We start from the raw sequence: 12,339 nt of genomic DNA on the forward strand, positions 1-12,339 counted from the left end.
GTCAAATCTTAAAATCAAGCTGTTTGATATTCTTCCTTTTTAACTTTGGAATAAAGACATAACTTAGCTCTTAGCTGAACTGAATAAGTAGTTTCCACTAATACAGAAAACCAAAGCATGTATTTCACAGTGAGTTAATGATGTGACTTAAGTACTGCGCAGCAGCTCGCAGTTGTCACCATATAGAGGGATTTAGGTCCATCTAAATTAAAATGCAGGTCAGTTTTCATCACATGTTCTATGACATCTAATTGGCCTATATCCTACAACTGCATCCAGGAGACTAGCAGATTTAGTTACCTCAGGGTATATTTTACAAATAATTTAGCTTTTTATGGTTCACCAGGAAGTCAAATTGCTTAAAATGCAAAGCATTATAGGTCCTGGTGAGTGATTGATAACATTTGCAGTGAAAATGGTTCAGGTTAAAATGACTGAGGTTATTGTGTGTGGTATAAGTGGTTAAGACCTTGGTCCTGTTTGAAAGATTGTTTTTGTTGCTGTCAATATACAGTTATTTGCAAGGAAATGCCAAGCACTGAACACTTTCTGCTTTATCCTCATGCAAAGATCGGGTGGCCACTTTGTCACATAAAGTTCCTCATTTCAAAGTCCAATTTTCTTAGGTAAAATCAGTAATCCTTAGCTGATTCTTCAAACAGGTAGACTCTCCCCCGCCAGTCAACAAAATGACTCACAGGTTGCAATTTCATAATCTTTGTAATTTGATATAAAGAAAAAAGTGAACACCACCTGGGTTTTTCTAATGACTGAGCTTTTCACCGGATGTGCTGGTTCATAGGCCCTCTTGATGCTGAGATTGCACACAGAGCAAGTCATAGCCCTGCGGATAGTCACAGGCCTTGACTCCGCAGGCATCGTGCACTCAGCTTGTGCTGAGGAAAGCTGCGGGAGCAGCTACAGAAATTTACCTTTATTATCATTTTATGCAACACACGCATACCATGATGTATTACACAGTGCAGCCTTTAAGAGGTGTCAAGGAAAATTATCTTGGACCTTCATATTAAAAAATCCGACTATAATCACTTTTCATTTTCAGATGGGCTATATTTCTCTCTTTAGTTTCTAGTAAGCCTAAACCTTAACTTCTACTTATGACTAATGACATGTTAAGGCTTTCTGTTTCTAAAAATCTGGGCAATTGCTTCAATTGATTTTGTCTTTAAATTAATACTTTATTTTTTATTGTTGTCACTGGGCTTTTTCTCATCAACAGCTTTCCCTTAAAGTGGCCAGTAGTTGTCCAAAAATAAATATTAATCTAGAATGAGGAATTTTTACTATTTTCTATTATTTCCTCTGCTTGTTAACACCATTCTAATAATTTATGCTTCAAAGTAATCACTAGAACTTTCATCTCATTGTGAGTTTGGTCAGCTACCTTCTCTATAATTAGGAAGCAAATGCATAAAATATCATAGCTATCCAAGCCAAGATTCTTAGTTTGGTCAGTGAACAAAAATAAGACAAATGCTGTGCCAGGAGCCGTGACACAGGCTGGACCGTTAAAGGAACAAGGGTCCCGTCAGTGTCTCGGTACAGAGGAGAAGGAGGAGATGGGGCATGAGCAGGCTGAGTGACAGGGACAACTGTATCACACCCTCAGGGGTGGGGGTCGTGTCCAGGAGGGACACAAACTACACTGCAATCCCAGACCAGCTCAGGAAGGTTGTTCTGGGGACGGTGGGGTAGCTGGGTCCTGGACCAGCATTTTTGTTTGTTTGTTTGTTTGTTCTGGTACTGGGGATTGAACTCTGGTCCTTGCGCTTGCAAGGCAGGCCACTGAACTGCTGAGCTAAATCTCCAGCCCCCTGGACCAGCATTTTTATAATCTAGAAAGGTTCTGCTCGCTCTTCCAAACACTTACGGTAAATGAAGCATAACTCCCTGACTTCAAACTGTACCCTCTGCAGCTTCAGTGCGCGAAGGTTGTATAGAAAAGTCACATTAATTAAACCAAAGTGAGAAGGTCTGCATTTATTAGTTCAGTCATTTTTATTTCCTGCAACAAATTTTAACAACAGGAAGCAGACATTGTACAAAGAGCACAGAAAGTATTTCCAACTTTTTCTCTTTATTATCTGGCATAGATATGGATAATATTATGATACATTCTATATTGATGTTTCTATATTTTGGCATATTATTTCCGGCAAGAATACTATGGACATTATAAGTAATCTGTCATCAGTTATCAATTAATAACATACAATATTTCCCTTTATTCTTAGAATGACCACCTTCTAAGCTAAACTGTTTTAGAAGCATTAGATTACATTTTTCAAAAATGTTTTTTTTAGGCTTAAAAAGCAAATAAACAAATTTAAACTTTGTAGATGCAGGTAGAAGGCTCAGAAATGTCAGGTTGAAGAATTTTGATTGTATTTAACAGCCAGAAGGAAAATTTTAGAAATAGCTTCTTTTATATGCATACAAAGGTCATTTTTAAATATTATTTGAATATATGGTGCTTCTGTACTCTATGTATTAGCTTAGAGGGAAAGTATTGAGCAGTTTATTGATACATGTACAGTTTTTTTTTTTTTTTGGTTTGTTTGTTTGTTTTTTTGTACCGGGGATTGAACTCAGAACCTTGTGCTTTCAAGGCAGGTAATGGAACCACTGAGCTAAATCCCCAGCCCGACACATGTACAATTTAACTTCTCAACTTTCTTTGGTATATTGAATTTTATCTTTCTCTTTTCACCTATATAAAAGCAGCAGTAAAACTTGGAAACAATATTCTATTTGTGCAATATTTAATTTTTAGTTTATTTTAATATACGTCCTAGTTTTAAGATAAAATTTGAATCAAATTAATTAATTAGTGAACATTTGGTGGAGATCATGTTTTAACATTTTACATTTCAAACACACGTAACTATAATTTAGTGATTTTATTTGTGCAGTTTCCTCAGCTGAGACCATAGATCTCCTACATCCATTTTCTTCTTGGCAGAATATTTTACCTAACTTACATTTCTTGTATGAGAAGCCTTGTGTTCTTGTAGTTTCTTACTGATTCCATTAACAGTAATTACTATTTGTCATACTCTCAAAGAAATTGAACTTCCTATTCCTTAAAATATAATTCCGTAAGCGATAGTAATCCAATGGGAAGGGAGAACGTATGCAGCTTTCAGTTCCGGCATAAAACAACCACTTGTTGACTTCCTGCTAAATTGTCTGTGTTCATCACAATACATCCAGTGTCACTCCTGAAAGCGTGAAACCCAAGGCGCTAAGTGGGGACTGTTACCAATGTACACCAGAGAATGTTTATTCAGAACGGCAGGGCCAGGTTGTTCTCCATGCTGGATATAAACAAAAAATCATTATCTCCCAATTAACATGAAATTAAAAAAAAATAACAGGGCTTCTCAACATTGAGTCCTAGGACCTCTGGCATCATCTTCACCTGGGGAGTAGTTCAAGACAGAAATCCAGAGCTACGAGTCACACATCCATCCAGATGATTGCAGTGTGCGCTACAAGTAGAAAAGGTCTGGAGAGTTCCTTTCCCTTTATTTTCACACAGAGCGAAGATGTGAGTGAGAGAAACTGTGTCCATCTCCTAACACACTGGGCTGCTTCCTTGCCTGTCACCCACGGGTTGGAAAGCTTCTCCAGCACTGGCCTTCCGTCCATCCACAGGCCCGGACAGTGGCTATCACCTGCTCTGCGGCATTGTTTCTGGTGAATATCACTGCGCTTTGGAGCTTACCTCTGAAAGAGCAGAGATAACACCAATAATGGACACAAAGACTGTATAAGTACAAAAATATAATGAAGAGTAGAAATAGATGTGTTCTTCCAGATTTTGTGCCTTAGGAATGTCTTACCGCTGCTTGTCATTATAATCTATTACAAAATCTGCGCCAAAGATGCAGTATTTATCCTGTGGGGATATTTGTAAATGATCTCATCACCATTAGGCTAGTGTTTGTCTATACAGTGTAGGTTGATTATATATGTGTTTTCATTTATAGTGTGGTATATAAAATGTTCACACAATATGTATATGAGTATTTTGAAATACTTTTACAAGGATTGTTCCTTTTGTTCAAATGATAGAATTTAAGTTTTTAAAATACGAATGCTCATTCAGGGAAAAAAGCCAATACCTACACAAGTTGAATGTGTGAAAATAACATTTTTATTTTTACTTAGTTTTCCCATTAAGTTTATTGGTACATTTAAAACAAACAATGCAATTTCATTAATCATTGGGATCTTGTACCTTTACATGATGAATCTTGGTTCTTATTTTTTCCCCATACCCCTGCCCTCTCTTCACCCTGTTCACCCTTTCCTATTTACAAAGACTTTGTTTCCATTTTTTCATAGTTTTTCTTTTCCCTTATTTCTTCCCCCCCTTCCAGCCTTCCCTTTAGCCATTTTCTTCCTATTTCACATTCTTAATTGTATCATTTGAACCTTATTTACACTTTAGTTTTTCACACCAGAGTATTTACTCAAGTGTGTCCTATTTATTTCACTTGAGTATAGCCTCAATGTGTATCCCTTTAGCTATAAATGTCTCTAGTTTCTCATTCTTTATTACTGAGTAGTACTCTATTTTATAAAAAAACAAAACAAACAAACAAATAAACAAAAAACATCTTTATCCAGTCTCCAGTTGATGGGCATTTGGGTTATTTCCAAGTTATTACAAACTGTGCCGTTATAAATATGGGTGCACATATATTACTGTGGTATGATTCTTTTCATTCTTTTGGAAAGATATCCAGTAGAGGAATAGCTGGGTCAAATGGGACCTCTAATCCTAGTTCTTTGAGGTATCTTCATATTGATTTCCACAGTGGTCCCACAAGTCTGCACTCCCACCAACAATGGAGAAGCGTTCCTTTTTCCCATAGCCCTGCCAGCATTTACTATTGGTTGATTTCTTGTAGCAGCTATTCTTTCTGGGGTAAGGTGGAAACTCAGTGTTGTTTTCATCTGCATCTCTTGAATGACCAGTGATTTTTTTTCATATATTTATTTGCTGCTTTTACTTGTTAGTCTGATAAATATCTGTTCATTTCAGATGCCCATGTTTGGACTGGGTCTTTATATTTTTTTGGGGGGGTCTGATTTGTTTGAGTTCTTTATATATTCTAGATAGTAGTCCTTTGTCTGAGGAGTAGCTAGTAGAAATTTTTTCCCACATTGTAGGTTGTCTCTTAGCTCTTTTGGTGGTTTAGTTTGCACTGCAAAAAATTTTTAATACAATGAGATCCCAGTTGTTGATTCTTTGTGCAAGTTCTTGTGCTGCTAAGGATTTGTTCATAAAGTCTTATCCTATGCCAATGTCTTCGAGAGTTCCACTTAATTTACTTTCCAGTAAGTTTAGTGTTTCTGTTTTGATATTTAGATCTTTAATCCACTTGGATTTTAGTTTAGTGTATGGTGAAAGATAAGTACCTAGTTTTAATCTTTGGCAAGTTGAAAGCCAGTTTTTCCAACACCATTTATTAAAGAGGCTATCTTTCCTCAGAAAGTTATTTTATTTTATTTATTTTTTTTTTTGGTACCAGGGATCAAATTGGGGCCCTTGTGCTTACAAGGCAGGTGTCAGAATCACTGAGCTAAATCCCTGGTCATATTTTTGAAGTCGGCAATTGAGTTATACTAATATTAATTCACATGCTTCATTTTTAACATAATTTAAAAACCCAAGTGACCAACTTTCTCACTTGGCTCCCAGTCTGCTAACTTTTACTTTTCTTGTCCCTGAGACAAAACACCCAACATCCAAAGTTAAAGGGGAAAAGCTTTATTGTAGTTCATAGTCCCTACAGGTTTCATTCCATGTTGGCCGTCTCCATGTTGGTAGAGTTGGATGACAGAGGAGCATCACAGAGGAGAAACAGTCCATGGCAGGCAGAAGGCAGAAAAGCAGAGAAGGAGGAGCAGCAGCAACCAAACCTCCCTTTACATTTCCTCCAGGCTACCTGCCCTTTGGACGGTGCCACTCACACCCAGGGTGGGACATGCTTAAACCCAGCCTCACAATCCTAAATTCAGCCACCTCTGAAAAACACCCCCTATGACCACATGAGGCTTTGGCCATAACAAATAACATATTTTTAAATCTGCAACTAAGTAATATCTATAATACTAATTCATGTGCTTCATTCTTAACATAATCTAAAAACTGATATGACTAACTTTGCAAATATCTTCTCACTTGACTCCTGGACTGCTAACTTTTTCAGGGCTTTGATGAGAGTATGCACAGAAGGACTTGGACAATTTCACATACGCACAAGAAGAAAATGGTTCATCTTAATTATGTACTTAGAGGTTTTCCCACTCAGACTCTAATACTATTCAAAATGCAACTGCTCATCCTTGTCATTAAAAAAATTGTCATTTAGCTCAGCGGTTCGGTGGCCTGCCTAGCAAGCACAAAGACCCGAGTTCAATCCCCAGTACCAAAATTAAACAAAACAAAACAAAAACAAAAACAAAAAAAATTGTCATTTACAAAAAATGGGAGTCAACACTAACTGAAGTACAACTAGTTATGACATGCAACATCAGTTCTGTCCTTAACCTTCACAAGGTCAGGAGAGGAGCAGATGCACAGACCCAGATTTTGTAAGTCTAAACATTTAAGTATTACACAAAATTCAAACTAACAAGGCTCTGGGTATAGCTCAGTAGCAAAAGCTTACTTATCATGCACAAGGCCCTGGCCCCTTACTCCCAGAACTGCAAAAACAAAGAAAATGAATGAATAGTAAAATATGTTCTGATTTATTCTGAAAAGAAAGGCACTCATCACAATCAGATGGAGGGACAGAATTTATTGCCTAACTATGCTCTTTTTTACCCCTGGCTCAATTCAACACTGCCTCAACACTGCAGCCTGAATTTGAAAAACTCTCCAAAATTTCCACGGACAACCTCCTTTAGGTCAACACTTAGAACTAAGACCTACAATGACTATATAATTCACTGCAAGAATTATACCTGTGCACACCTGGAAAATAGACTGATTCAGAGATGGGATTCCAGGGCACAGGAACCACTGCCCCAGCCTGGAAGATGATGGCCCAGAGACACCTCCCTGCATGTGGAGAGATGACCAAAGGACACCAGAGGGCTACTGTCTCACAAGTTTTGCAAATCAGGCAGGGTTTTCACACACCTTAGTGCGAGGGGAGAGGTGTGGAATCCTCTGAGGGTAACACAGTGCCCTTGTTTTGCTCAGTTCAGTGAATGTCCTTGGATCTCGCTCTTTTGTGGAACCAACAGCTCTCAATCTTTCCCAGAACTTTTTCCAAGGTGGGTTAGATGGGTCCCCTAATCACTTTCTCATCAGTTTTGTTCATTCTTTTCTTATTATAATAGTGTTAATGTAGCAAAGGAACCACGTTGCCAGGGTAACAAGAGTGGAGAATGGGCATTGTTGCCTCTGCAGGAAGCTAAACTCTTCTGGAGTAGACCTCTACTGTAAACCACAATAGGACAACCTCACACTTCGGTGTGAGCAGCCTGTTCTCTCTCCTTTGAAAGTCTCCTTGCACTCTTTCACCCAGTCCCCAGGTACACCTGTCTGGTCTATTTGTGTTTGAACTTGCTCTTTCCACACCTGATGTGTAACATGATGCTTGCTTTGGTGAGCTGGGTTTCCCCAGCTTTTCCTTACCACACACTCGCTGTTCTGCTCAGAATCAGCACTCGCAGTGCACCGAGTCTCAGAGCCAGCGGCTCCCGTTCTCCTCACAGCACTGTGTGCTGCCTTTGCAGGAGCCCACCTGTAGCAACCTGTGCTTAGGTTACCTCTCTGCCCTGGGGGACAGGTTGGGCTGCCCAGAGTGCACAGCGGGAGACCAGAAAACCAACACAACACAGCTCTTACAGCTGTTTCACTTTTTATATAGCTTCCTTCTGTAGCTATACTTCTACTTCAAAATAATTTCATTGAAAGAAAAAACAAACTTAACTTCCATGAGCTACTCACCAAGGAGAGGAGTGGCATTTAATAATCTATAAAATGCAAATTATTATTTATATAGAAAATAATCAGGATACAGATGAAGTTTCATGGATTTAGTGTTTATCTAATATTTGGAACTTGTTCATATTTATTTCATTGCCCCTTTTTCCTTGATTTGAATCATACAAGTTTACTATGAGTAGGAAAAAGTCTCACAGTTATTTTCTTAGCTTATTTCCCCCTTGAGATACTGAGATTACTAGGAAATAAACCCTTATGTTCTCTTAGGATGTATTCTCTAAAAATCCTCAGTAATATTCTGTAAGTGAATTTTTCATGGACACGTTGTAGCTAAATTGCAAACAGGTGTCTTTTTCAAAGCAGCTTTCTACCTTGGCACTTCCCAAGGAGGATCACAGTTATTTTCTCCTCAATCTGAGGGAAATAATTTTAAACCTTTGGACTGGTAATTTTTCTTTGATGTTTCAATGTCCCTTGTTTTGTCATTGGGGAAAAGAAGCAGATAGTGAATTTGGAAACCTCAGTGCCTAGAGACATTTTCAATAGGGACTGATGTTAGTGTAAAACAGAAAAGTAAAAAAAAAAAAAAACAAAAACTGGAGAAGGCAAGAAACTGAACAGGTAAACAGGAAAACAAATAAACACACTGGGAAGAAAGCAAAAAATATGGTGCAATGAATATAATAAACAAGCACAACTTGTGGAATGGGATCAAAACCACATTTAATATACAACCTCCCTGTCCATTTAATTTTGTCACTGGAGCCAACTTTTTACTTGCAGCTGGATGAGAGCTGGCAGGCTATAGCCTTTCTGCTCAATTTTAGACCATTCAAATTGCCATCACCATCAGTCACAAGGCACAGCCTTATTTTAGTACAATGGATGCACAGTCCTGGGTAGTAAAAGTTCACACATCCAACTTCAGCAAAAATGAGCTTTCAGGGAGACTCCGTTGTCCGGGTGTCACCTGGCTGTCTGCAGTTTGAAAATCAAGCTGCCCACTCTCTGGGCTTGGCTGACGTACAAAGCGAGTCCTTCCTATGGGCAGGGCACTTTTATGGTTTCTTTGGTGATTCATTTCTAGCCCATCCACTTTGCTGAGGGCCCCAATTTTGGCACCCTCTTCTCTTACAGTTTGCGGTTGTCTGAGTTTGATCAGAGAAGCAAAATTGCTCAGGGAGACAGGGAGTAAGTGATTTATTGCAGGCGTACAAGCACTGCAGGAGCTGGTAAAACAGTTGTTTGCTGTGAATCTGAAGATGAACCATAGTCAGTTGAACTAGCAGCCAGAAAGGAAACAAAAATCTCCATGAGTACAAACAGAAACTGGACCTTACATAGACAAACTGGGACCCTCAGGACCAGCTATAACCCATTTCAGAATCCTATTATCTGCCACTCTGTTGTTATTAGAAACCTGTAGGGGAAAAGTGAACTTAGCTATTTTTCTTGTTGCTGAAACAAAGTACCCAGCACTCACAAGTTAAAGGAGGAAAAGTTTATTTTACCTCAGATTTGTAAAATTTTCAGTCCGTAATCGGCAGGGTGGTATGGAAGAGGAGAAACAGTCCCTTGCATGGTAGGCAGGAAGCAAAGCCTTCCTTTTCATTCCATCCAGGTTACAGTCCTCTTCAGGGGTGCCACTCACCCAGGGGGGGTCTTCTGTCTTCCCTAAATGCATTCAGTAAAGCCACACCCACTAAGCTATTCCAATTAGGGGACTAATTTATTATTTAGTTAGTTAAAGAGTACGAAGAATTTATTGAGGGACAGAAAGCTTCTGTCTAAGAGAGAGAGATGGGGCCCTGCAAAGTGGGTTGCCGGCCCTCCCCACTTTTCAAAGATGTTCTATATGGAAAAGCCATGTGATATGTGATAGGGTGGGTACAAAGTGGGACAAAACTATAAGACCCAGTGAAAAACTACAAGGTGGGCATGAGATGGGACAAAACCATGGCCAACCAATAAGATTACAGCTACAGTCTCCCAGGTAATATTGATTAAACGGGGGTCAAATTGGGGAGCAAGTCACATAGCAAGCATATAAGGATTTTCAGTAAGGGTGAAGGTCTGGGATATTTCCTGGAAAGGCTGGGTTAAGGCCTTGTTCCCTCACCCAGGTGATTGATACCTATTTAGAATAACAATCACTGCTGTTTATCAAGATGTAATTCTTTTTTTTTTTTTTTCTTGCCAGGCAGGCAGCAGAACCACTGAGCTAAATCCCTGGCCTATGGGACTAATTTACTTATCATGCTTTTAATTCAGTTATCACACCCATGATCCAATTATCATAACTATGATCCAAACACTCCCCAAAACCCCCCTACCTAGGAGCACATGAGGCTTTGGGGGACATTTTAGATGTAAACCATAACACACACACACACATACACACACACACACACACTCACCGCCACAGATCTGGATCAGCAGAAGATCTGAAGGGATGAGGTGAATTTATGGTCCAATCATGGCAATATACTAACTAGATGAGTCGGTAAAAGCCAGTAAACCTGCAACTATGACTGCAACGTGCCTGGTCCCTTCATAAACTCACAGAGCTTGATGGTTAAACTGTATTTCCAACTTCCATGTGTCTCACAAAGTTTTCCTAGGGTAAAAGGTAGTACGAAACCATACAGGGGAGAGAATTCCCAGCCAGGTAGCTTGAATCGGTGATCAGTGTAACCACCACCACACACAGAGCTCAGTTTTGTCAGATGCATTTAGGAATCCTAGGAGAATTTTTCCCCCCTCTTACTTACTCAAGCACCAAATGGCAAAGTTATTGCACATGGTCTTAGATGACCTCTCTCTTTCTTGATACTTCAGGCCTTTCCTTTCTCTTTTTCCTCTTTGCCCTTTTTCTACAACCTCCTCTGCCCCCTCTACAACCTCCTCCTCTTCCTTCTCTGCACCCACAAAGTACTTAGGAACATGTAATACATCTGAAAATGGCCAGAAGGACTTGGAAATCTAGGTGTTTTCCTCTGCTTTATTTTTGCTTACAACCCTGCATTGCTGCACCCGCCTTGCATCCAGCAATAAATCTCAGATGCTATGGAAAGCCTCACTGGAGTTTTCCTTGTTCTGCTTGTGGGGAAAGGTAACATCCCTGTGCCCAGAGCAGCTAGAAAAGGCCTTTCCTCTAAGTCTTCATCCCTAAGAACCCTGGGGTGTGTGTGTGCATGTGTGTGTGGTTATGAATGATGTAATCACTTTTATAACATTTCTCATGTAAATTTTGTTTGAAATTTTATATCTTAGCATTTCAGTGATGGCTTCCAACTCAGCTTCCCCTTTAAAAGAAAACAATACAATGTTTTATATCTAAAAATATCTGTGCTTCCTTACCCGAGGTATAAAATGACCATCTCTCTAGGCTTAGAGGCAGTATGGAGTGATGGCTTATAGGCAACTTTTGCTTTCCTATGAGTATGCTGAGTCTTCTGTTAATGATTTATGTTTCATTTCTACAGGGTGATGGCGATGGTAACATTTAAAACATTAACTATCAGTCCTCTTAGGATTCAAAACCATTGCAGACACCCCTTTCACCGTCCCACTTGTACTTTTAAAACAGGTTTTATAGCAGCTCTGCCTTCTGCATCCTCTTTCGTGACAGCATCATCATGCAGTCATTCAATAAAACTAATTGAAGACTCAACTCCGGCTTCAGAACCATAACAACGGCCTGCTCTCTCTTCACTGCTGATGATCTAATCATTAAAATGAAACCTACTACTGAGCATATTTATTTTTGTTCCTCTGGAAAGAGCTGTATGTTTAAATTCTTTAAAAGTTGTTGGCATATGACTGATCGGTGGAACTGGCCACCAGCAGGGCCCTCAGCCGCATGGGGGACACAGGAGGCCAGGTAGCAAGGAGGCCGGTCAATAGCTTCCTTCAGTTGGAGAAGCCAAGAATGGTGGGGCTATATTTTGTGATATATTTTAACATATCGTTATAGAACACTTAATCACAATAGAATATTTGGGCAATATAGAAAAGAAAAAATAAAAGGAGAGTTTTCAATAAGACTTACATAGCAACTTAGCAATCCATGTCTTTGGTTGATAGGACAAAAGACTCATAGGACTGAGTACACAGGAAAGGCCAGGGGCTTTTTCCCTTTGAGAAGTTTTTGAAATGTTATCTATCAAATTTTGATTCATAAATACTTCTCATTTCCTGAAGAAAGCTTATTGAATTGTGGAATATCATCAGGAAATTTTTAAATAATTCGGTTATTTTATCATGACATGTACTAAAGTGGACTTACTTATCTATGTATCATTACAGTATTAAAAACTGGCATGTGAAAAGCACTCCAGTGC

At 39.1% G+C, this 12,339-nt stretch overlaps 1 long non-coding RNA gene across 1 annotated transcript; it reads left to right on the forward strand.

The window, feature by feature from the left end:
* Window positions 1-3,252: 3,252 nt before the first annotated feature.
* On the forward strand, window positions 3,253-11,705 carry LOC104852006. The gene is made up of 3 exons (XR_777362.1): window positions 3,253-3,325; window positions 3,422-3,527; window positions 11,586-11,705. It is a non-coding gene; the product is annotated as an uncharacterized LOC104852006 (long non-coding RNA).
* Window positions 11,706-12,339: the final 634 nt, after the last annotated feature.

Source organism: Fukomys damarensis, unplaced genomic scaffold (assembly GCF_012274545.1).
Source record: "Fukomys damarensis isolate Sample0158 unplaced genomic scaffold, DMR_v1.0_HiC HiC_scaffold_32, whole genome shotgun sequence".
Lineage (NCBI taxonomy): Eukaryota > Metazoa > Chordata > Mammalia > Rodentia > Bathyergidae > Fukomys > Fukomys damarensis.